Raw genomic sequence first — 21930 nt, 5'->3', positions numbered from 1 at the left:
CACATGATCATTTCAGTGAGACCACTGTGTGAAGGATGCAGAAATAGTGCAAATGTAAGGGGTTATTATTATTAATATTATGATCTCTTTCCGGTCCCTGGACCTGGCTATTGCCAGATCATCTGTTTACTTGTTCCTACGACGCAATCTAATTTGCAGGGTTCTAAAAGGGAAGGTGATTGCTCAATGTTCAAATTAAAGAGCTGCCTTCAACCTACCCAGGTGTGCAGGCAGGACATCTGCCTCCCACCTGCTTCACCCAAGTGATGCAAAGACGAGCGTGTTGGTTTCGGCTTCCTAATCATGAGCATGGGGACATTGAGAAGCATCTCTGTCGTGCAGCTTGACTCTGAAGTGTTGGGCTTCTATTCGTGGGCTCTTTTGAAAGCTGTCTTTGACTCCTGAAAACCAAAGCACTTGAAACATTCATTTTTTTATCTCTAAAAATGGAATAGGAGGACTGGCACGTCTTCTCAAGCCCCAGTCACACCTGCTGTTTATCCTCATTCACGTGGTGATGACTCTCCCCTAGAGTTCATGGCATTTCCTTTGACACATCAAAGTGAAACTCCTAGAAGACAGAAACAACATGTCTATTGTTAGAGAAGGAGTAAATATGCCATTTCAAGGTGAAAACTACACCACCATGTTGATTTTTTTTTTCTTTTTTTTTGGAGTCCTAATACCCTGAGTTGTCTAGATTTCAGGGTTAAGAACCAGTGAATGGACATTGATGAAAGTGCAAGCTGTCATTCTGGTAAAGTACATTTTCCATCCCTGGAAAAGAACAGTGTTATAAAAATATTTCAAAGAGGAGAACAGACAAACTGAATTCACTAAAGAATCTTTCCCAAAGGAACAACTTGTCTCCACATCCAGCTGGTCACTAGGTTCCCTGAACTCTGCCGAGTGTAACCTCTTCTTTTCCTTCTCTGCAGCCTTGGTTCTGCCACGTTCATTTCCCATCTGGACCCTCCCTCGTAACTCATTTCTAGTGTGCCTTCTCTTTTCTCGGTCTTCCCTCCAAACTTCCTTCCTCCCAGCCTTATTCATGTAAATGCACATCTGAGTTAGGATGATATGCCCTTGAGAACTTAAAAAAATTTTTTTAAGACAGAATCTGTCTCAAAAATATCTCAATTTTTTTTTCATTTCCTTTTTTTTTTTTTTTTTTTTGAGACAGACACTCTGCTGTCCAGGCTGTATTGCAGTGGTGTGATCTTGGCTCACTCTAGCCTCTCCCTCCCGGACTCAAGCGATCCTCCCATCTCAGCCTCTGGAGTAGCTGGGACTATAGGCACATACCACCACCCCTGGCTAATTTTTGTATTTTTTGTAGAGATGGCATTTCACCATGTTGCCCAGGCTAGGGGAACTTTCATTAACCTCTCTCTGCCTTAGTTTTCTTAGTACTTAGTTCAAAGGATTATGTGAGAATTCAGTTAATATATGTAAAAGGCTTAGAATAGTGCTTGGCCCATAGGAAGCTCTAATTAGGGGTTGGCTGCATGAGTGTTACCTATTATCACCCGATCCTGTTCCTGGCAAGCTGCTGCTTAAAACTCCCACCACCTTCTGGTTAAGGCAGATGTAGCTTTTGTACACGGCAGGCATCTCCTCAGGGCCTGGCCCTGCCGCTTCTTCTCTCACCCCCTCCCCCAGGCACTCTGGCCTCTAGTCTCCAGCTACTTGTCTCACCCATGTGGTTTCTTCTACCTTCCCTCCACGCCTACTCAGAACTCCTTCCGGTTCTTCAAGGCTGTGCACCGGTGATTCCTTCTCTGAGCTTCTCCAGGGAGGACAAAGGGTATCTTTTCTGGTGCTTTCTTCGTTGAGTATTTATCCTACCATCCTTGGGAATAATGGGTATAACTATTGCTTATTGGATGTCTAGAATAAGCCTGGGACTATATATACATTGTATCATTTAGTCCTCACATCACAAACATCATTCCTATTGTACAGAAGAGAAAACTGAGGCTCACAGAGCCGACTTTACTAGTCTGAGAAAGCGGTGGTACCAGGATTAAAACTCTGATCTGACTCTGGACTCCATAGTCATTTGACTGCATGCTATGCTCCCTTCCCTTGTGCCTGTTTGTTTTTGTGTACTCTCTCCTCTGAATCTCTGAGCTGCCTCCATGCTGCAAACAGCACCCTTGAGAGCTCCCTCCCTGCTCATGGTGGAGGCTGTGTCCCAATAAAAGTGTGCACTATACTTCCTTAACTCAGTAAATCCTTCCTATCCTCCTCACCCCAGCGGTGAGCAGGTGCGCTCATTTGTGTTCTTCCATTTCTGATCACCAGCTGGATTTTTCTTCTGTGTTGAAGACTCTTCTACCTGCCTTCTAACTTTGATTCCCTGAAAGTCATGGTCTTTTGGTTCAGGTGTGAGAGCAGAGAGTCATGCTGGCTGAAGTACCAAGTACATCCTACCTCAGCTGGTTCTCTAGGCACCACCCTGCAGCTCTGTCTGGTGTCCCTGCCTCCCAAAAAGGGAGAAGACAATCGATGGCAGACTTCTTGCAGGCAGGGATTGTGCCGTGGATGCAGAGTGTGTAGCCCAATATCTAGCACACAGTAGACTCTCAATAAACGTGGCTGAGAAAATAGATGATTGGAAGAAGCAATGGCAGCCAGTAAACAGTGAACATTAGATAGAAATCAAAGTTAAGGAATTGGCTCCTCGGAAAGGCAAGATGACTGTTTCGCCATTTTGCTTCCAATAAGAGACACATCAGGGGTGGCACATGGAGTTGGGGTGGGTGCAAAGGATCTGAATGCTTGCTTTTTTGGAGAATGGATTGAGACCCTCCCTAGCACCATTATTGTCATACAACCAAGACAGCAGCAGCTCCTCTATCCAGCCAGACTGGAGATGAGGCTTCTTCTCTTCTGATACACCTTACTCTCAAATATTCATTTACTCTGCAGTCCACTAAAGCAGTGGTCCCCAAATGTTTTGGCATCAGGAACTGGATTTGTGGAAGACAATTTTTCCACAGATTGGGGAGGGGGAGGGTGGTTTTGGGATGATTTGAATCCCATTATATTTATTGTGTACTTTATTTCTATTATTATTGCCTTGTAACATAGAATGAAATAATTATACAACTTACCATAATGTAGAATCAGTGGCACCTCTGAGCTCATTTTCCTGCAACTAAATGGTCCCATCTGGGGGTGATGGGAAACAGTGACAGATCATCAGGCATTAGATTCTGAAAAGGAGCACAAAACCTAGATCCCTCACATGCACAGTTCACAAGAGGGTTTGCGCTCCTATGAGAATCGAATGCCACAGCCGATGTGACGGGGGCAGAGCTCAGGTGGTAATGCGAGTGACGGAGAGCGATGGTAAATACAGATGAAGTTCTGCTCACTTCCTGCTGGGTGGCCCAGCTCCTTACAGGCCATAGGCCCGTGCTGGTCTATGGCCTGGGAACTGGGGACCCCTGCTCTAAAGTTTAATAGCCTTTCTGGCTTGTATCAATCCCAAAATTAACAGAAAATACCTTTCTTCGAGAGAAAGTGAGATAATGAATGTGAAACACTTTAACATAGAACTTGGCACAGACAATGTTCAATGCCTTGGCTTTGTTTTTCCTTTACTAAAAAAATGTTAATACCAATTATGTATAATGTTTGAAAATCCTTTTTGGGAAAATAAATTATTTTTGAAATGAGCCAATTTGTTAAGTAATAAAGTAGAACAAAAAGAAGGTGACCAGGTACTGTTTAAAGAGATACATATAAGCCGGGCACAGTGACTCACGCCTGTAATTCTAACCCTTTGGGAGGCTGAGGCGGGCGGATCACCTGAGGTCAGGAGTTCAAGACCAGCTTGGCCAACATGGTGAAACCACATCTCTGCTAAAAATACTAAAATTAGCTGGGCATGGTGGCACATGCTTGTAATCCCAACTACTCAGAAGGCTGAGGCAGGAGAATCGCTTGAACCGGGGAGGTAGAGGTTTCAGTGAGCAGAGATCACACCATTGCATTCCAGCCTGGGGGACAAGAGCAAAAATCCATCTCAAAAGAAAAAAAAGAGCTACATATAAACTATAAATAAAATCAAGTCTTTGTGAAAGGGAGATAATGTATTTTTTTCACTATAGTTGTATATGGAAGCCTTACATCCTTCAGCTTTACTTAGGAAAATAGACTACTGGGGTTAATTTCTCTGAGCTCTTCAGACCTTTACCCTCTTCTACAGGAGGTGGGCCTTGGTGCAGATGAAATTGGCATTCGCTGCCTTATGCCTACAAGGGCGGTTTCCCCATCCCTTGGGGAAAGGCTTGGCAAAAGGCTCAGGGTCAGAGAGGTAAGTGGATGGGCCCAGATTAACCCCAAAAGCAGTTTCAGGGAGCAGCCTGGCCCGTGCATCGGGACACAGCCGTGGAGGGTGCCTGCTGTAATGTAAGAGTTAACCAGTTCTAAACCCCATCTGGTCCCACCTGGGACTTTCTCTAAAGCTGACATCCTCAGGGCCTAATGGTTCCTTCACAAAAGGAAGCCCCCGTCCCCAGTCCAGCAGTATTTCCCTTTCAGTCTATGAGAGAATTAGTATTTGTTGCTTTCTCTGGCTTTCTTGGATTAGCATTTGCAGGCCTTTCCAGGCTTAAGGAAACTTGGCAGGAATGTTTGGCAGCTTCCTAAGCTTACTAGAAATACCAGAAGCCCACAGTTTGCATAATGCTAATTAAGTTTTCAGCTCCGTCTCCAAGTTCTTATAATGTTTAGAGGATCGAGTAAGTTAGGAAGTGTCCCATATGGAGATTGACCAGAGAAGACAAGAATCCCATCCACCAATGAGACAACAAAACTCTCACAAGTGTGCCCTACACCTGCAAAGGAGAAGTGGTCTTTTTATTTATTTACTACTTTTCACCTGCAGTGAAAATCCTGCTGGCATCACATCATTTTCTAGTATCACTTCCTGAGGTGCCTGTATTGATTTTTCTGCCTTGCCTTTGGAAGTGTTTGATTTATGCTCAGCCATCACACTCAATGGGTGTGGTTCTCTGGTGTTCTGCCATGCCTCAGGGGTGTGGCGAGGCAGGGTACCCGTGCCAAGTGGCTTCACCCACCCAAGGTGTGGTGATATCGCCTATTCTTACCACATCTCGGAGCATTTTATTGGTATCTTACTGTAAGTCATCCACAATGAAAACACTTCGTCTTGTGCTTCAAACCTGCCTTTCACAAGCTTCCCAATATTGGTTATTATTGTGGGTCTCATATTACACACCAAGAATCAGGCTTTTCATTTTCAAATTTTATACTAATTACTATAATATCTTCTAAGAAAAGAAGATGTCAAGAGAGGAGACTAAAGTGCAACAGAAGGCACTGAGCTTGCTTACCTTCACTTTAGAAATTCATGTATTTAGAGGGTATAAATTAGGAAATGCATAAGGTCAATGTGCACTAAAACTTTGTGCTTAAGCAAATCTGTTCGTGATTCATCATTCTGTAACTTGTCGGTTTTGAAGCAGGTATCGATTCCTGGTGTCTAGCCATGGCTAGAGTGTTGGGCACCACGTTCCTTCTTTAAGCTCTGGAATTTCAGTGCCCACGTGGACGGCAGTCACTGTTGCTTCAGTGTGGTTAGGCGTTGGCAAAAGGCTCAGGGTCAGAGAGGTAGGTGGATGGGCCCAGACTAACCCCCAAAGGAGTTGCAGGGAGCAGCCTGGCCTGAGCATTGGGAAATAGCCTTGGACTGTGCCTGCTATAATGTAAGAGTTCACTGGTTTTCGAAGGAGAGAAAACACAACAAGAAAAGGATATCACCAGTTCCCTTCTTGGAGTGGTTTTGGTTTTACAGTTGAAAAGTCAAAACTAATGTGAGAATTCATCAAGGGTTAAGTGGTCAGTTACATGACATGGATTATGAAGTCAACAGGAAAACAGAAGTCAATGTCAGGATGAGCTGGAATCGCTGGAGGAGGCTTCATGGAGGATGGCAGGCTGGCATTAAGCCAGAATTATGGGTACAGTTTGACAAGACTCCATATGATGGTGTTTAAATAAATATTTGATGTGTTCCCATGTTTATTGCAGCACTGTTCACAATAGCCAAGATGTTTTGTTTTTTTTTTAGATGGAGTTTCACTCTGTTGCCAGGCTGGAATGCAGTGGTGCGGTCTCAGCTCACTGCAACCTCCATCTCCCAAGTTCAAGTGATTCTCCTGCCTCAGCCTCCCAAGTAGCTGGGACTACTTGGTAGTAGGTGGGGGCCATGATTCCCAGCTAATTTTTGTATTTTTAGTAGAGACGGGATTTCACCACGTTGGCCAGGGTGGTCTCTATCTCTTGACCTCATGATCCACCCACCTCAGCCTCCCAAAGTGCTAGAATTACAGGCATGAGCCACCGCACCCAGCCAATAGCCAAGTTGCAGAAACAAGTCAAGTGTCCACCAGCAGACAGATGGATAAAGAAAATGTTGTACAGACACACAGTGGAGTACTACTCGACCATAAAAAGGCTGAGATTCTGCCATTTCAATGACATGGATGGAATTGGAAATCATTATGTTAAGTAAAATTATCCAGGCGCAGAAAGACAAACTTTGCATGTACTTACTTATTTGTAGGAGCTAAAAATTAAAATGATTGATCTTGCCTTCGCACATTCAAGCTCTTTCCTGAGCTTCTTGTGAGAAGTAATTGACAGAACACACAACTCAGTTTAGGAGTAAAGAACATACACCATATGAACAAGAGAACATTTAAAAATTGTTGTGGGGGGTTGGGGTTGCTGGAAACTAAGATAAAGAAATTATCTCAGTTAAATAGGAGAAATCAGATGAGGATTAATTTTTTCTCAGTTAAAGAATTTTTTCTAGGCTGGGTGGAGTGGCTTAAGCCTGTAATCCCAGCACTTTGGGAGGCCGAGGTGGGTGTATCACAAGGTCAAGAGTTTGAGACCAGCCTGACCAACCTGGTGAAACCTCATCTCTACTAAAAATACAAAAATTAGCTGGGGGTGGTAGTGTGCACCTGTAATCCCAGCCATTCAGGAGACCGAGGCCGGAGAATCGCTTGAACCCAGGAAGTAGAGGTTGCAGTGAGCCGAGATTGTGCCACTGCACTCCAGCCTGGGTAACAGAGTATGACTCTGTCTCAAAAAAAAAACCCTTTCTAACAGGAATTGGCAAACTGCAGTTCCAGGAACCAATCAGATTCTCTGATCATTTTTATACAGCCTGCAAGCTAAGAATGGTTTCGATATTTTTCATGGTTTAGAAAAATCAAAAGAATAATAATTTATGACAAGTGAAATGAAATAATTCAAGTGCCAATGTTCCTACTTTTTATTGGAACACAACCACACCCATTTGTTTATGGATTATCCAGTGGCCAGGCTAAGTAATTGCAACAGAAGGCATATGTAACACTCATCATTTTGCATCTGAAAACTGCAGTGATGTGGTTGAACATCAATAGTGTTTTGGTGTCCTCTGCAAAAGATATCTAAGTCCTAACCTGTGGTACCTGTGAACATGACCTTATTGGAAATACTGTCTTGGTGATCCAATTAAAATGAGGTTATTAGGGTGGGTTGTCATCCAGGGTGACCTGTGTCCTTGTAAGAAGGGGAAATTTGGAGACAGATGCATAGGAAATATGATGTGAAGACACAGAGAAAAGGCCACCTAACAGCCAGGGAACACTGGAAGCCTTCAGAAACCAGAAGGGAAGCATGAACGGAATCTTCCCTCACAGTGTGCAGAAGAAATCAGCCCTGCTGATGCCTTCATCTTGGACTTTCAGCCAAAGCCCAGAACCATGAGGTGATAAATGTCTGTTCTTTAAGCCTCCTGGTTTGCAGCACTTTGCTATAGCAGCCCCAGAAACTCACACCCTCACAGCCTCCCTGTCACTGGAAGTCACTGTGTGACAGTAAAACAAAGAGCTTAGCCATGAAGACCAGAGCAGGTCCCTCCCCGGGGCTGGGTAGTCCTGATTCAGTGAGCAAGAATGATCAGTTGAAATGTGCAGGAGCAATTTCACAGAGCACCTCTGCGGGACCCTGAGTGGCAACATGAGTTGTGTACTGGCCAGCTCCAGTTCTCTGCATGGTTTGGGGCTGCATATGCCCCTGAACTTCCTGATAATTTGCCCTGAATATTGCTCAAGAGGGAGTTACCTGGCTGGTGAACAGAGCAGTTACCTGGCTGGTGAACAGGCTGTGAGAGAAGACTCAGTCCATGCTTCCCTTCTGGTTTCTGGAGGCTTCCAGTGTTCCTGGCTGTTAGGTGGCCTTTTCCCTGTGTCTTTACTCTCTGTATTTCTAACTTGGGAAATAGCTCATCTGGTTAAATTTGCAAGTGAAGAATTAGTCACTGCAGGTTTCAAGATTGTGCAAGCAGTATAGCCAGTGAGAAGCAGTGACAAGCAAAAAACCTAGATGTCGGAGCTCCAACCCAGCCCAGACTCACCCTACCACACCATGGATTAGTTACCGGCTTTGAGGCAACCTATGTATGGTCACAAAGACGATCCTCATCAAAGACAATTTTATTGAGTTTTTCTAAGGATTGCAATATTCTTCACAGAAATGTGTTCATTTGGGAATGTTTTAGGCATTTCAAAGCCTATACCCAATTCAAACCATTTATTCACAAATTTAGCTCATTTTAGTAGAACTCATTAAATTTCTCCTGAGCACTGTTGGTGTTGACAGGCAACAAATATGGCTCTAATATTTCACATCATTTTATTCTCTAAGTTGAGTTTCTTAACATTGCATGGAGAGATGTTTTTGGCAAGTCTTCTACAATACGAGGGAGCACATCATCCTCAATTAAGGAGGGTGCTCACCTCCCCATTTGGAAGGAGTTTTAAAATACCATTTCAATTAGCCATGACACCTCCACCAAATATTTATGAATATATTTTAATTTGAGCCATTCCTTGAATGGCACTCTGGCTGACAGCTCAGCCATGGGTGGGTTTTCAGATTTCTTCTGCGTATTTGGGCATATTCTGGGAAGCCCACCTGTTTGAAGCGCTGAAAATAGCGAGCTATCATAATAGTATTTTTGAAAGCGCCAAGCTGAGGGTGGGGTGAACATGGCTGGGAATGTGTTGCTGGTTACACAGGACCTTCTGTATTTAGGAGAACAAGCAACCCTGGCAACAGCACCAGCTCTAGCTTCATCGTGCCTGTTGCCATCACAAAACATGGGTAGTGAGAGTTGACCTTCTTCCAGGCCAAGGCGGAGCAGTGACCTGCTCTGGCGTTAGGCAATAACTTAGCTGAGCATGTCATGGATAAGTGTTTCCTTCTCTGATTTGCCTCCTCCTCTGCCCCACCAGCATGACTTACTGAAGTGAAACCTGGGGGAAAGGGAGCAGTGACAGTGTGGGCCCTCATTCAAGGTGATGCATTACAGAATCAGACCCCAGTCTCACAGATCGCTCATGCATGAGGCAGAGGCGAAGAGGCATACCCTGTGTGGGTTGTGAGGCAAACAAATTAATAAGATAAGAAATACCCAACTCACGGGAGGGAGGCAGGATTGTAGTGGGAAACCGGCCTCCAGGAGATAAAGAAGATCTCACTTGCTCTGGTTTCAACATTGCTCAAGATGCTCTTGAGTAAATCTCTTTACAGTTTGGGCTTCTACTTTTTGTCTATGAACTGAAGGGCCTAGGTTCTGTGTTCTCCTAAGGTTCGTGTGTGTGTGTGTGTGTGTGTGTGTGTGTGTGAGAGAGAGAGAGAGAGAGAGAAAGATAGAGAGAGAGATAAAGCATGTTGTAAGGCAAAGGGATGAGGGTGATAGGGAATACAGCCATGAGTTTAAGCTCATTTTCTAAAAAACAATAGTGAAAATGTGTGAACTACAGACCATTTGCCTGGCACTAGGCACTTAACATGGATTATTTCGTTTAGTCTGTACTGTAATCCCACAAAGGAAATAGCATTGTCACAATTTTACAGATGAGGAAACTGAGGCTTAGAGAGTGTATTAGGGTTCTTCAGACAAACATAGCGAATAGGTTCTCTCTCTCTCATTCACTCTCTCCCATCCTCCTCTCTTTGTCTCTCTTCAGACAGAGATTTTAAAGAACTGGCTTGTGCAGTTATAAGGGTTGGCAGGTCTGAAATCTGCAGGCCAGACCAGCTGGAGACCTATGTATACAGGGGACTGTGTATGTTGCAGCATAGACAGGGAAGTGTCTAGAGGTGGTATGGAAGCAGAATTCCTTCTTCCTCAGGGGACCTCAGTCTTTTTCCTTTCAAGGTCTTCAACTGATTAGATGAGGCCCACTTACATTATGGAGCATAATCTGCTTTCTTCAAAATCTACTGATTTGAGTGTTAATCACATCAAAAAAATACCTTGGAAGAAATACCTTGACCAAATCCTGGGTGCCATGCCACAGTCACATTAGCACATAAAATTAGCCATCACAGAGAAGCAAAGCCCATGGCAATCAGCGGTAAAATGGAACCAGGATTTGAACTCAGACAGCCCTACATTGGAGCCTACTCTTCCTGCCTGTGCCAGTTGCCAGGGTGGCTTTGTGCAAATCACCCAAGCTGTCTTCTCCAAGAGGTCTCAGCAGTAAAAGGACCACACAATTTCTGCTTTGGTACCCATAGGCTAAATGTATATGAAAGTCATCAGCACGGTGCAGGTAAATGTCAGTGACATTAAAATGTAGCGTCATTTCTTACCTCTGCCCAATTTAAAGTGATTTCCGTAGGAAAGTAAGTCAGTATAACCATTTTTAGAGGGCAATTTAAAATTTAAAAAAATATAAAAATGTGAACCCTCTATGATGCTACAGTCCAGCTTTTAGGAATTTTATTTTGCAAATAGATAAACATATAATTATAAAGATGCCCTTCCAATATTAGTTAAAAGGCAAAAAAGGAAACAATATTCACATCAATAAGGAACATAGTATGAACTATGAATCCATACTATGAATAAGCAGTTATTAAATGATACAGACTCCCTTGGAAAGATGTTCAAGACACATTGTTAAGTGATGAGAATAATATGTCAAATAATATCTTGGAATAGTTCTATTTTGATAAGAGAAAAAACTATATATGCTTATATATTGATAAACATAGAAAAATGCTGATGTATGCATATTAAATTAGTACCCGGAAGAGAGAGATTTAGAAGAAAAGGACAACTGTCTCTTCTTTGTGCCTGCACTCTATATTTCTACAGTTTCCAAATGTGTTACAATGGGTTTTTTTCATTTATTTAAAGATGCATTGAGTTTGTTACTCAATTACCATTTAAAACATTTTCATTTATTTAAGTTTGCCAATAAAATCTGTTTATTATGCACAGCGTGTCGTTATGAAATATGTATATTTTCATAAAGCAATTTCTTGCTGACACCTGAATGGCTACATTGGGCTAATTAGCAACATGCATTATCTCATATCTCATTTTTTTTTTGTGGTGGGAACACTTAAAATCTCTCAGCAATATTCAGAAATATATTGTTATTAGCTATATAATCACCTTGTTATATAATAGATCTCTTGAACTTACATCTCTTATCTAACTGAAAGTTTGTATCCTTTGAAAACATCTTCTGATCCTCCACCCTTTGTTACAAAATTATTGATTTCATTTTGAAATGAGTCTACTAAACAGAATAGTTCGTTTTTGACCTTATTCTGTTTTCTTTCATGCTATGTTGACTGCTTCTCCTCCCAACCCCCAACCATGGGTCTCTACTAATTTGCATAACTTTAATAAAACTTTTGTTCAGGAAAAGAAGAACAAGAATAAGTCTCACGTGGCTTGTGAGAAGATGAAACCACTGTGACTTACAGGGACCTTTTGGGAAGACAACTCCTAAACTTGGTCAAGAGACCAGATGACTCTCATAGGAAAGTCTGTCGTAGGAGTTCTTGCCCTCTGTCTGGCAAAACCAGACCTGCAGAAAGGTGGTGGCCTTTAGGTGAAGGCAATTTCTTGCTGACACCTGGAGTGAAAAGTGTGTGCCAGTGACAGCTTACTGAGATACAAAACCCTCACGGCGGCTCTGTGGCTTTCTATATTTTGGTGGGGGATGCTTTAAGCAGACAAAGAGGGCAGTGACTTAGCTAGGAATGTTGAGTTCTCCAAAGGAAAAATAAAAGTCCTTCAATATTAAAAAAAATGTTTTGCCCTTTGTAATACAGAGCTACTAGGATAGTATTTCCATGTACTATAAAGAGGTAATGATGGATTTCAGGCAGAGATTCTTTTTCTGCTCCCAACTATTACTCTGAAGAACTTTTAGAACTTGCTACTCAAACAGAGCAGATCATTGAGAAATTAACATCTAGGAGGTGGCATTCACTAACAATGATAAGATTCCTGAGGCCAGGGGCTGCAGTCTCTTTATTTTAGTACCCACCCTAACAGCACTTTGCAGCTGGTGTGCTGGGTACTCATGGGTAAACAAAACTAATCTGCAGATCAGTCTCTCTAGAAAATATTTAGGACTCATATTTGACCCTGATACTCCCTTGCTGAAACTCTTCAATGTCTTTTTCTTGCTGTGAATATCAAGTCCAGAACTCAAAATGTGTCCTGCAAGGCCTCTTATGCTGGACTGATGGTCAGCTCCTTGTGCTGGTTCCACTATGCAGGTTATTGATAGCCAGCCTCCCTTCTGAATGGCCAAGTCGGTGCCTTTCTAAATTGCTAAATGTTTAGAACATCACCCCTGCCTATGCGACCTGACCCGTACCCACCTCTCAGACTCATCTCTGGCTCACCATCGTGTAGTCACACTCTCTTTGGTTTCTTTGAATGTGCTGGGCTTCAGCACACCTTGGTTCCCACCCAATCTGTGTCTTCTGCTGGGGAATCGTCCCAGTTTTGCTTCACCTAGTATTTAATGCTTTCCCATTCTGATCTCAGTTGCAATCTCGAGGCTGTAGGTGGCTTTTCTGAGTCCCTACCCTGTGATAAAGTTAGGGATTCCTTTAGAACACTACTTCCCCGCGCCCCCCCCCAGACGGAGTTTCGCTCTTGTTACCCAAGCTGGAGTGCAATGGCGTGATCTCGGCTCACCGCAACCTCCATCTCCTGGGTTCAGGCAATTCTCCTGCCTCAGCCTCCTGAGTAGCTGGGATTACAGGCACGCGCCACTGTGCCCAGCTAATTTTTTTTGTATTTTTAGTAGAGACAGGGTTTCACCATGTTGACCAGGATGGTCTCGATCTCTTGACCTCATGATCCACCTGCCTCGGCCTCCCAAAGTGCTGGGATTACAGGCATGAGCCACCGCGCCCGGCCCTCTTTAGAACATACTTATAGCACACTAGAGTTTCTCTTAAGTATCTATCATAACTTTGGTAAGGTGATTATTTGGGTAATTGTTTATAGTAGGCTCCTTGAGGCTAGGAAACTCATCTTGTCCTGATAACACAAATGTTTGCCACACAGAAGCTTCTTAAATATTTGGTGCAGTGAAATAATAAATAAAATATAGGCTAAAGCAATGTGAATGATCAGTTTTCCTAAAACTATTCAGATTCTATAAAAACCCTTGTTGAAGAAGACCTCTGATTCAAATGTTTCATGCATACTAATTTGTGTTTGAAATGAGCATCAGAGGTTTCTAAGCTCTTTAACAGCTGGACAGATCTACTTGAAAACAATTTTAGAGGATCTGCTTTGCTTCTTTTTCTTTTGGCACTCCTTTTGCCACTGTCTCCTGATTACATTTCTAATCTCTGGGGTCATGATCAAGCGATGCTCACCTACATATACATGTTCTATGAAAACCCACAAAGAAACCTAAATGAAAGGTAAAGCTTATCCAATTTCTTTTAGGCTCTGTAGCCTGACTTGTTTTAGACCCTAGGATTTGAGCATGTGCGAATTTGTCTGTTTTGTTTGATCAAACTATACTTTTATACTAGATCAATTATACTTTTCTGGTTTTATTTGAAGTATAAATATTTTCCCACATGAAAGAGTCATTTGAGTAATATTGTAACAAACCAAAGTTGGCCACGCACATCCTGGATGCTATTGCCAGTATTTCTTCTTTTCTTTTTTTTAAATTTGTTTTTAATTAGCTTTGTGACCCATCAAATAGCCGCTTCCATGAATGAACCCTCTGCTGCAGTTTCCTACCAACTACCCAGTCAGTTCATTCAACAGTAATAGTCATGAAAAATCCCTGCACGAAACCTTACAACAAGCTCCAAACACCCAAATAAAATTCCCCAAACAAATAAGCAACACAGAAGTAATTTATTTTTTTGAAATAGAAACACATTTTTCTGTTGGGTAATATCAAGTTTCACTTTTAAAAGATGTATTTATTTTTAACGGTTCTCGTCAAATTGAAATGACTTTTTCCAATGCCGTTACACTGAATCACGAGATAAAATCAAATCTCCTAAGCAGATTTTCATGTAGCCATATGGGGAATAAAGAATGATGGTGAACAAGAGAGAAAAAAACATTTCTCTTAGAGTGGCACAAAGGAAGAGGACATAAAAAATAACTGAAAGAACAGAAAATATCCTGAATGCTGTAATTTAGGCTATTGTGAATTTAAATTTGGACTTCCCTGAGCCCCATCAGTGGTAGACAAAACATACCAGGTTAGCAGGAGGGAGGAGATGCTCTCTGGTTGACCCTAAGGCAGGACGTCACCCCCACCCCCTAGAGATCACAGGACGCCCCTCTCTTGGGGGAGATTCCCATAATCAGTTACTCGTTAGACTCCAACTGTTTCCCAGATCTATGAGTATGAGGACAGGAAACCCTGAAAGGTCTGCAGAAGTCTGCTCAATGCAGCTTTATTTGGGAAGGAAAGAATCTTCTCATGTCCTCAACCCAAGGCTTTCTCCCATCATGCCCCTTCCCAAATAGACTGAGAGCCATTATGGGACTTTTACCCTGCCTGAAAAAGAAATTCTACAAAACCAGTAAGAACCTGTGGCTTGTCTTAGTTCTGTTGTACGAATGTGCTTGAGGTCGACTCTCAGTTTAATTCTCTTAAAACCTTAAAAATAATGATGGGGGCTTAGTGGCGTTCTCCCGTTGCCCATTACTGATGCGAAGATCTACAGTGGGGCTTTCCTTTGCGGTTGGGAACAATAAATCTTGTTTTCAAGCCATGCAAGTCATGGTAGAAGTTGGGCTTTTGTTGTTTCTGCTTTGACTTGTTAAAGAAGTGATATGCGTGGTGAATGAGAGAGGAGAAAACCTCCAAGTTAAGGCTGGTGGTCCCAACATTCTATTGCTGTCAGGGCTGAATAAATAATGGTGTTTCACCGCTGATTTTTAAGGTCTCTAAATGAACCTACATATTTTTTTCAGTTAGTCCAGGATAGAAGGGTTAAAGAAGGAAAAGCCCACTGGTTGGCCAGGAGGAAGACAGGCTATCTTACAGCAGGTCTGGGAGTCTGGGGGAAGCCTGAACTTGATCCCTTGATTCATCTAAAACACAGACGGCCAGTTCAGAGATGTGCATGGTGGCATTTGCTGGTTACTCTCCACATAGCAAGGTACTTTGCATTCAAACTCAAAATAAGAATTTTTGTCAATTGAGTTTAAAGGGAAATAAATGTTCACATTGTTCTGTTTTCAAAGTTTTAATGCAGCCACTAATATCAGGATGCTTTTGAAAGAAAACTTCAAGTAGCCCAAGCAATAAGGAACATTTTTAGCTCACATAACAAAACACCTTAACGTTGAGTGCCTTGGCTCCAGACTTGCTGAGTTTAGTGTTTAAATGATACCATCAAGGTCCCAGATTGACTCCACCTGTCCTCTCTGTAAATTGGCTTGTCTTTTAGCTGAATTCCTTCATGGCTCCAAGATGGCTGCTATCATTCCAGCCCCAGTGCAGATAGCAACATCCAGGGGCAGCAAAGGGTTTATTGCCTTTCGTGAGCTTTTCGTTGTCGGTAATGGACACTTCTGCTGAGGTCTTAGCGTACTTACATCTCACTGTCGGAGGCCAGAAGGCACAGGGAGGGATGGCCATTTAGTAGGCAACAAAAATCATTTGTCGCAAAATGAAATGACTTTGTCCAATGCCATGACTCTGAATCATGAGATAAAATCAAATCTCCTAAGCAGATTTTCATGTAGCCATATGGAGAATAAAGAATAAACAGAATTAGAGTCAGCACCCGAAGTGCAGGTAGGCTCTCCGGGACGGAGTGGTCTGATGTTCTCCATTATACACGCTATTTTGGCTTCAACATCTTTCTGCTTTCATAAAACAGTGATTTCTGCTTTGAAAATGAAAACTGGGAAGAGATGGATTATTGAGAAACCATGGGTTTTAGGTGTTCCCTTAGGTGATTCTCAGAGGGGTGGTGTCAGTTTCTTTCCCAAGGAAGGGTGTCACTCTTGATACCTTTGACCTTGTGTAAGGAGAGCTCAGTGTTTAGAGATGTGGAGAAAATACCTATTATATCTTTTCCCTCTTAAATTTGTCGAATAATAGAGTTAGAAGTCAGAGGTTGATTCTCTGATCTCTCTCCAAAGGAAAATGCAGAAAAACACTCAAGATGTTTATCAAAGACTACAGGTAAATTGACAAAAGGGGGAACTTAACTTCGGAGGGATCAACGCCTTAAGATAGGGAGGAACACAGACTCTATGGATCTGTAGATGAGGCAGCTGTAAGTCTCTTCAGGTGACTTATTTCAGGGTCCAGCCACTTCGTGAATCTCCTTCCACTGCAGCTCTGCCGGGTTCTCCTTGTTTTGTCCTCAAAGGTGCGTATTTGTTGATTTCTATCTGCTACATAATGGTTCCAATTCTTAAAAAAATGACTGTGAAAAGAAATGTTATTGTGAGAAAATCTCAAAGGACAGAGATAAGAAGAGAGAATAGAAACCTCAAATCTGTTAGATATTTCAGAATCAGAAGACGTTAGTAAGCAAAAGAAAATGGAACAAATTTAAAAGTTCTCTTTCTCTGTCTTGTTCTAAAGAGGAAATGTTCTTTGTGATTTTTGGGATAGAAGCTGAAAGGCTAAAGAGAGAAAATAGAGTATAGGATGCTTTACTTTCTAAGTTTTGATTAGAAAGAAAACATTCAGATACTCAGTACTTAAGTGGTACTGAGTATATTAAAGCCATTTAATTTTGTGCAGTCTTTTTTCATCCCTGGATTCCCTAATTCCCCCACAGTTTTAGTTTTAAAGCCTTTGTACAAGACGAAATGAGCAGAGAAGAGTTGTTTTTTAAAAAGGGTTTGAAGTTTGTTTGCTTAACAAAGTGTTTGCAGTCATAATTAGGTTGCATATTAAAGTTCAAAACCAACTCAAGTTGGAAGTGACTGAAAATTGTTACCATCTGATGGCTTTGTGGGCAGAGCTTTCACAAACGACACTGCACGCACCGAGGAATAAAGGCCCCTTTCTGAGCATGGCCCCAGGAGACTTCACGGGTCTGGGCAACACTCCTCAGACTGCAGAGTTCCCATAGTGGCATGATGGATCTAAATCTAACTGTCACATAGCATGGCCTTGATTCGCTGGAGTCATCCCAGTGTGGTTTGCTCTTGTTATTTTTACCTCCTCAGGGTTCTCATGTCTTATCTCAAGTCCACATATCTATCTGTGGAACTGCAGAAGCCATGATGAGTTGGAGCTCCCGGGCTCGACTCAGCAACTCTCATCACGGAAAATCCATCTCAAAGCCAGGTTTTCTGAGAGAGAAAGAAAAAAGAGACACTGATTAGGGTGTTTGGGATGAGTCAGCTCCTCATCTGTTGTGTTGAAAGGCAAAAAACTGTCTTTAATTTTAACAGCACTCCATTTCCATCTTCACTGGCATATGAAGCCTATTTAGGAAGAGAAAGACAAGTTTTATATGGTACATTTCAAACATCTTGCCTCAGGCAAGAACCTCAGTATTTTCTTAGAGGGAAATCTCTTTATTGGCCTCCACACCTGAATCTTTTATTTCTCCTTAGGAGGAAACAGAATGATGGAAGCTTGTCTCTTCTAATGATAAGCACAAGGTAAGAATTAAGACCTAATACATCCCAGGATGGGGCACAATTATGCAAGAGATAGTACTAATGACCTTGATGCTTGGAGCATCAAGGCTTTGTACTTGCTGAATGTGTCTGATGTGTAGGTTCAGCATCAATCTGAAAACCCAGGTTTATATCAAATTAGAGTGAGAATAGATTGCATATTAAATCATCATTGAACCCAGAGCGATTTGAAGATAGATTTGGTTATTAAGTCGCTTGTTTTCCTGAATATTCATGCATATTCCCTTTTATTTCTTTTAGGGTATTCTTCCAAATGCTTGCTAGTATAGCCATTCTGCTTAACAAAATAAAAATGTGGAGTCAGAATTTGGAAGAAAGCCAACATAATGACAAAAGAAGCAACTAAGTCTTTTGTTTTGTGATTCAAAACAGACAAGCATTTTGAAACAAAATAGAAGGAACCATAAAATACAGGGTTGACTTTATAAAGAGCAGAAGTGTTTTTTTGGTGAGGGTAAGGCTGCATTCAGAGGAAGGACAAAGCTAAATAGATTTTATTTTTAGAACTTTTTAACAGCTAATTGTGGACTATTTCTTGAAAATCTTCATCAAAAGCAGGTGCTTTCAGTTGTCCTTAATAAATTAATATTGTCCCTCTTCACTCTTACCCTAAGAGACCCATATTGGAAAACAAGTAGACAATGCTCATCGTGACACCCTGCAGGGACCCCCACAATAAAGACAGTGGATGCGTCATTTCAGTCAGAGAATAGAATCAATTTGGGCCAATGATATTAGAGTGTATAGTTTTGCAAAGTGACTCATTGACGATGAGCATCTAGAAACCACTGGGATCTAGCAGTGTGGCAATAACACAGCCAGAGAGCCCCCAAATCCAATATTTACACTGATATGATATCCCCTAATTCAGTAACAAGGGGATTGGCCATATTCTAAAGCCAATTTAATTACTTTGCTTAATACATTTGAAGCTTTGGAGCACTTATTACTTTTTAATATGCTGCATGACCCTCAGTTGCAAAAATAAGTCTATTATATAACAATCAAAAACAGAAAGTCACAGACAGTTCAAAAGGAATGATCTTTAGAGATATTTTACAAAGAGATTAATATATTAAAATACCAGGCTCAACAGACTGACTATAAGGTTGAATTGTTACCTTTGTGAGTACCTGGGGCCCATGAAAAGTTTACCTATAGAAATCTCAGATGTTTATATGCCCTGTTTTTTTTTTAGATGGGGTCTCACTCTCTTGCCCAGGCTGGAGTGTAATGGTATGATCTCAGCTCACTGCAACCTCCGCCTCCTGGGTTCAAGTGATTCTCCTGCCTCAGCCTCCCAAGTAGCCAGGACCATAGGCACATGCCACCACGCCTAGCTAATTTTGTACTTTGGTAGAGTTGGGGTTTCACCATGTTGGTCAGGCTGGTCTTGGACTTTTGATCTCAGGCGATCTACCCACCTCAGCCTCCCAAAGTGCTGAGATTACAAGCCTGAGCCACTATGCCTGGCCTACCCTGTTCTTATAAGCATCACCATTCCCCTTTAAGTTATCTCTTGCAGCAAAAAGAGAATATTAGGGGCCAGGCGTGGTGGCTTACACCTGTAATCCTAGCATTTTGGGAGGCCAAGGCAGTGGGTTGCCTGAGCTCAGGAGCTTGAGGCCACCCTGGGCAACATGGTGAAACCCCATCTCTACTAAAATGTAAAAAATAGCCAGGTGTAGCGGCATGCGCCTGTAGTCCCAGCTACTGGGGAGGCTCTCGGAGGAAAATTGCTTGAACTGGGAAGGCAGAGGTTGAGTGAGCCCAGATCACACCACTGCACTCTAGCCTGGGTGACAGAGTGAGACTCCGTGTAAAAAAAAAAAAAAGAAGAATATTAGGATAAAAACATCCAGCAAAACTCCCCTTGTTGAATCTATTGTTCACTGGGAAGGACTGAAAGGAGAATGAGTTACATGGCATATAAGTCCAGGTAAAGTGCATAGACCCAACTCTTTAAATTCAGAATCAAAAAGGAAAAGCCCAGAGCCCTTTGTTAAACTCCAGCCATGAACACTACAAAGTGATAAGTGAACAATGGAATTATCCAAAGTGAAAAATCTATTGTCACCAGTTGATCAAATGAGCTGAGCATGGTATGGTGCAAACAGAAAACAGCATTACCTTTTTCTCACATCGAATTTTCAATTCTCTCCTGGTAGACTTTTTTTCCTTCCTCTAAACAGTATCTTTGGAAGATCCTTCACCAGTTCTAGTTACTTTCAGGCTGGGCCAGTGTGAGCTCCAGTTATACCAGTTACTTATGGCCATTGTACATTCTAATTGACCAGTACTTGTGCTATCCTAGCTAGGAACACACGAAATATCACCCTTGCCCTCTGATCTTAATGACCAGTCATGTTTTCAGCAAATAAAAAGTCCAACTTTGTCTAATATGTCAAAACTCTGATTTCATATCAATTCAAAGCTTTCCCCCTCCACACCACTCAGACTTGACACCATCTCAGAAACCTGCAGTGCAAGAAATAGACGTGGCCTCTCTACTGTTTTTGCACTACCTTTTTAATACTTCCAGCTATGTTCTACTCTAGGTCCTCCAGAGTAGAAACAATAGGGAGGGAAATGAGGTGAGGGAAGAGGGAAAATATATTTTATTGGCCAGTGGTGTTATCTGGCAATGAGGCCCTCAGTGTAGCAGGAGCCCAGTTATGGGTCCTTTCTCTCATGGGGTGCTGTGTTGGGAAATCTGAATTACCCACTAAGCCTGTTCCTACCTTACTTTTTCTAGAAGAGATTGAACAGTTGAAGACTATACTTCCTAGACTTCTTTGTAGATAGGTTCCTATTAAATAGATGTGAATTTGTGTCCCTTAGATTCACTCACCAGGAGATTTGGGAGGCAGGAATGAGGTAGAGGTTGTCTTCCTGAGGCATTAGGCTGTGGATTCTCTGTTGCTTTTTATTTTATTTTATTTTTTTGTTTGGGGGTACATGTACAGGATGAACAGGTTTGTTACGTAGGTAAACTTGTGCCATGGTGGTTTGCTGTACCTATCAACCTATCACCTAGGTACATTAGCTATTTTTCCTAATGCTCTCCCTCCCCCCAAACCACCCCCAACAGGCCCCAGTGTGTGTTGTTCCCCTCCCTTTGTCCATGTGTTCTCATTATTCAGCTCCCACTTATAAACGAGAACATGTGGTATTTGGTTTTCTGTTCCTGTGTTAGTTTTGCTGAAGGTTTCAGCTCCAATCATGTCCCTGCAAAGGACATGATCTCATTCCTTTTTATGGCTGCATAGTATTTCATGGTGTATATGTGCCACATTTTCTTTATCCAGTCTATCATTGATGGGCATTTCGGTTGACTCCATGTCTTTGCTGTTGTGAATAGTGCTGCAATGAACATATGTGTGCATGCATGTATCTTTATAACAGAATGACTTATATTCCTTTGGATATATACCCAGTAATGGGATTGCTGAGTCAAATGGGTATTTCTGATTCTAGATCTTTGAGGAATCACGACACCGTCTTCCATAGTAGTTGAACTAATTTACATTCCCGGCCACAGTGTAAAAGTGTTCCTATTTCTCCACAACCTCACCAGTATCTGTTGTTTCTTGACTTTTTAATAATCAATATTCTGACTGGTGTGAGATGGTATCTCATTGTGATTTTGATTTGCATTTCCGTAATGATCAGTGATGTTGAGCTTTCATTCATGTTTTTTGGCTGCATGAATGCCTTCTTTTGTGAAGTGTCTGTTCATGTTCTTTTCCCACTTTTTAATGGGATTGTTTTTTCCTGCAAATTGGTTTAAGTTCCTTGTAGATTCTGGATATTAGACTTTTGTCAGATGAATAGATTGTAAAAATTTTCTCCCACTCTAGATTACCTGTCTGCTTTGATGATAGTTTCTTTTGCTGTGCAGAAGC

The sequence above is a fragment of the Callithrix jacchus genome, chromosome 4 (genome assembly GCF_049354715.1).
Source record: "Callithrix jacchus isolate 240 chromosome 4, calJac240_pri, whole genome shotgun sequence".
NCBI classification, from domain to species: domain Eukaryota; kingdom Metazoa; phylum Chordata; class Mammalia; order Primates; family Cebidae; genus Callithrix; species Callithrix jacchus.
This window is presented reverse-complemented; position numbering follows the sequence as displayed.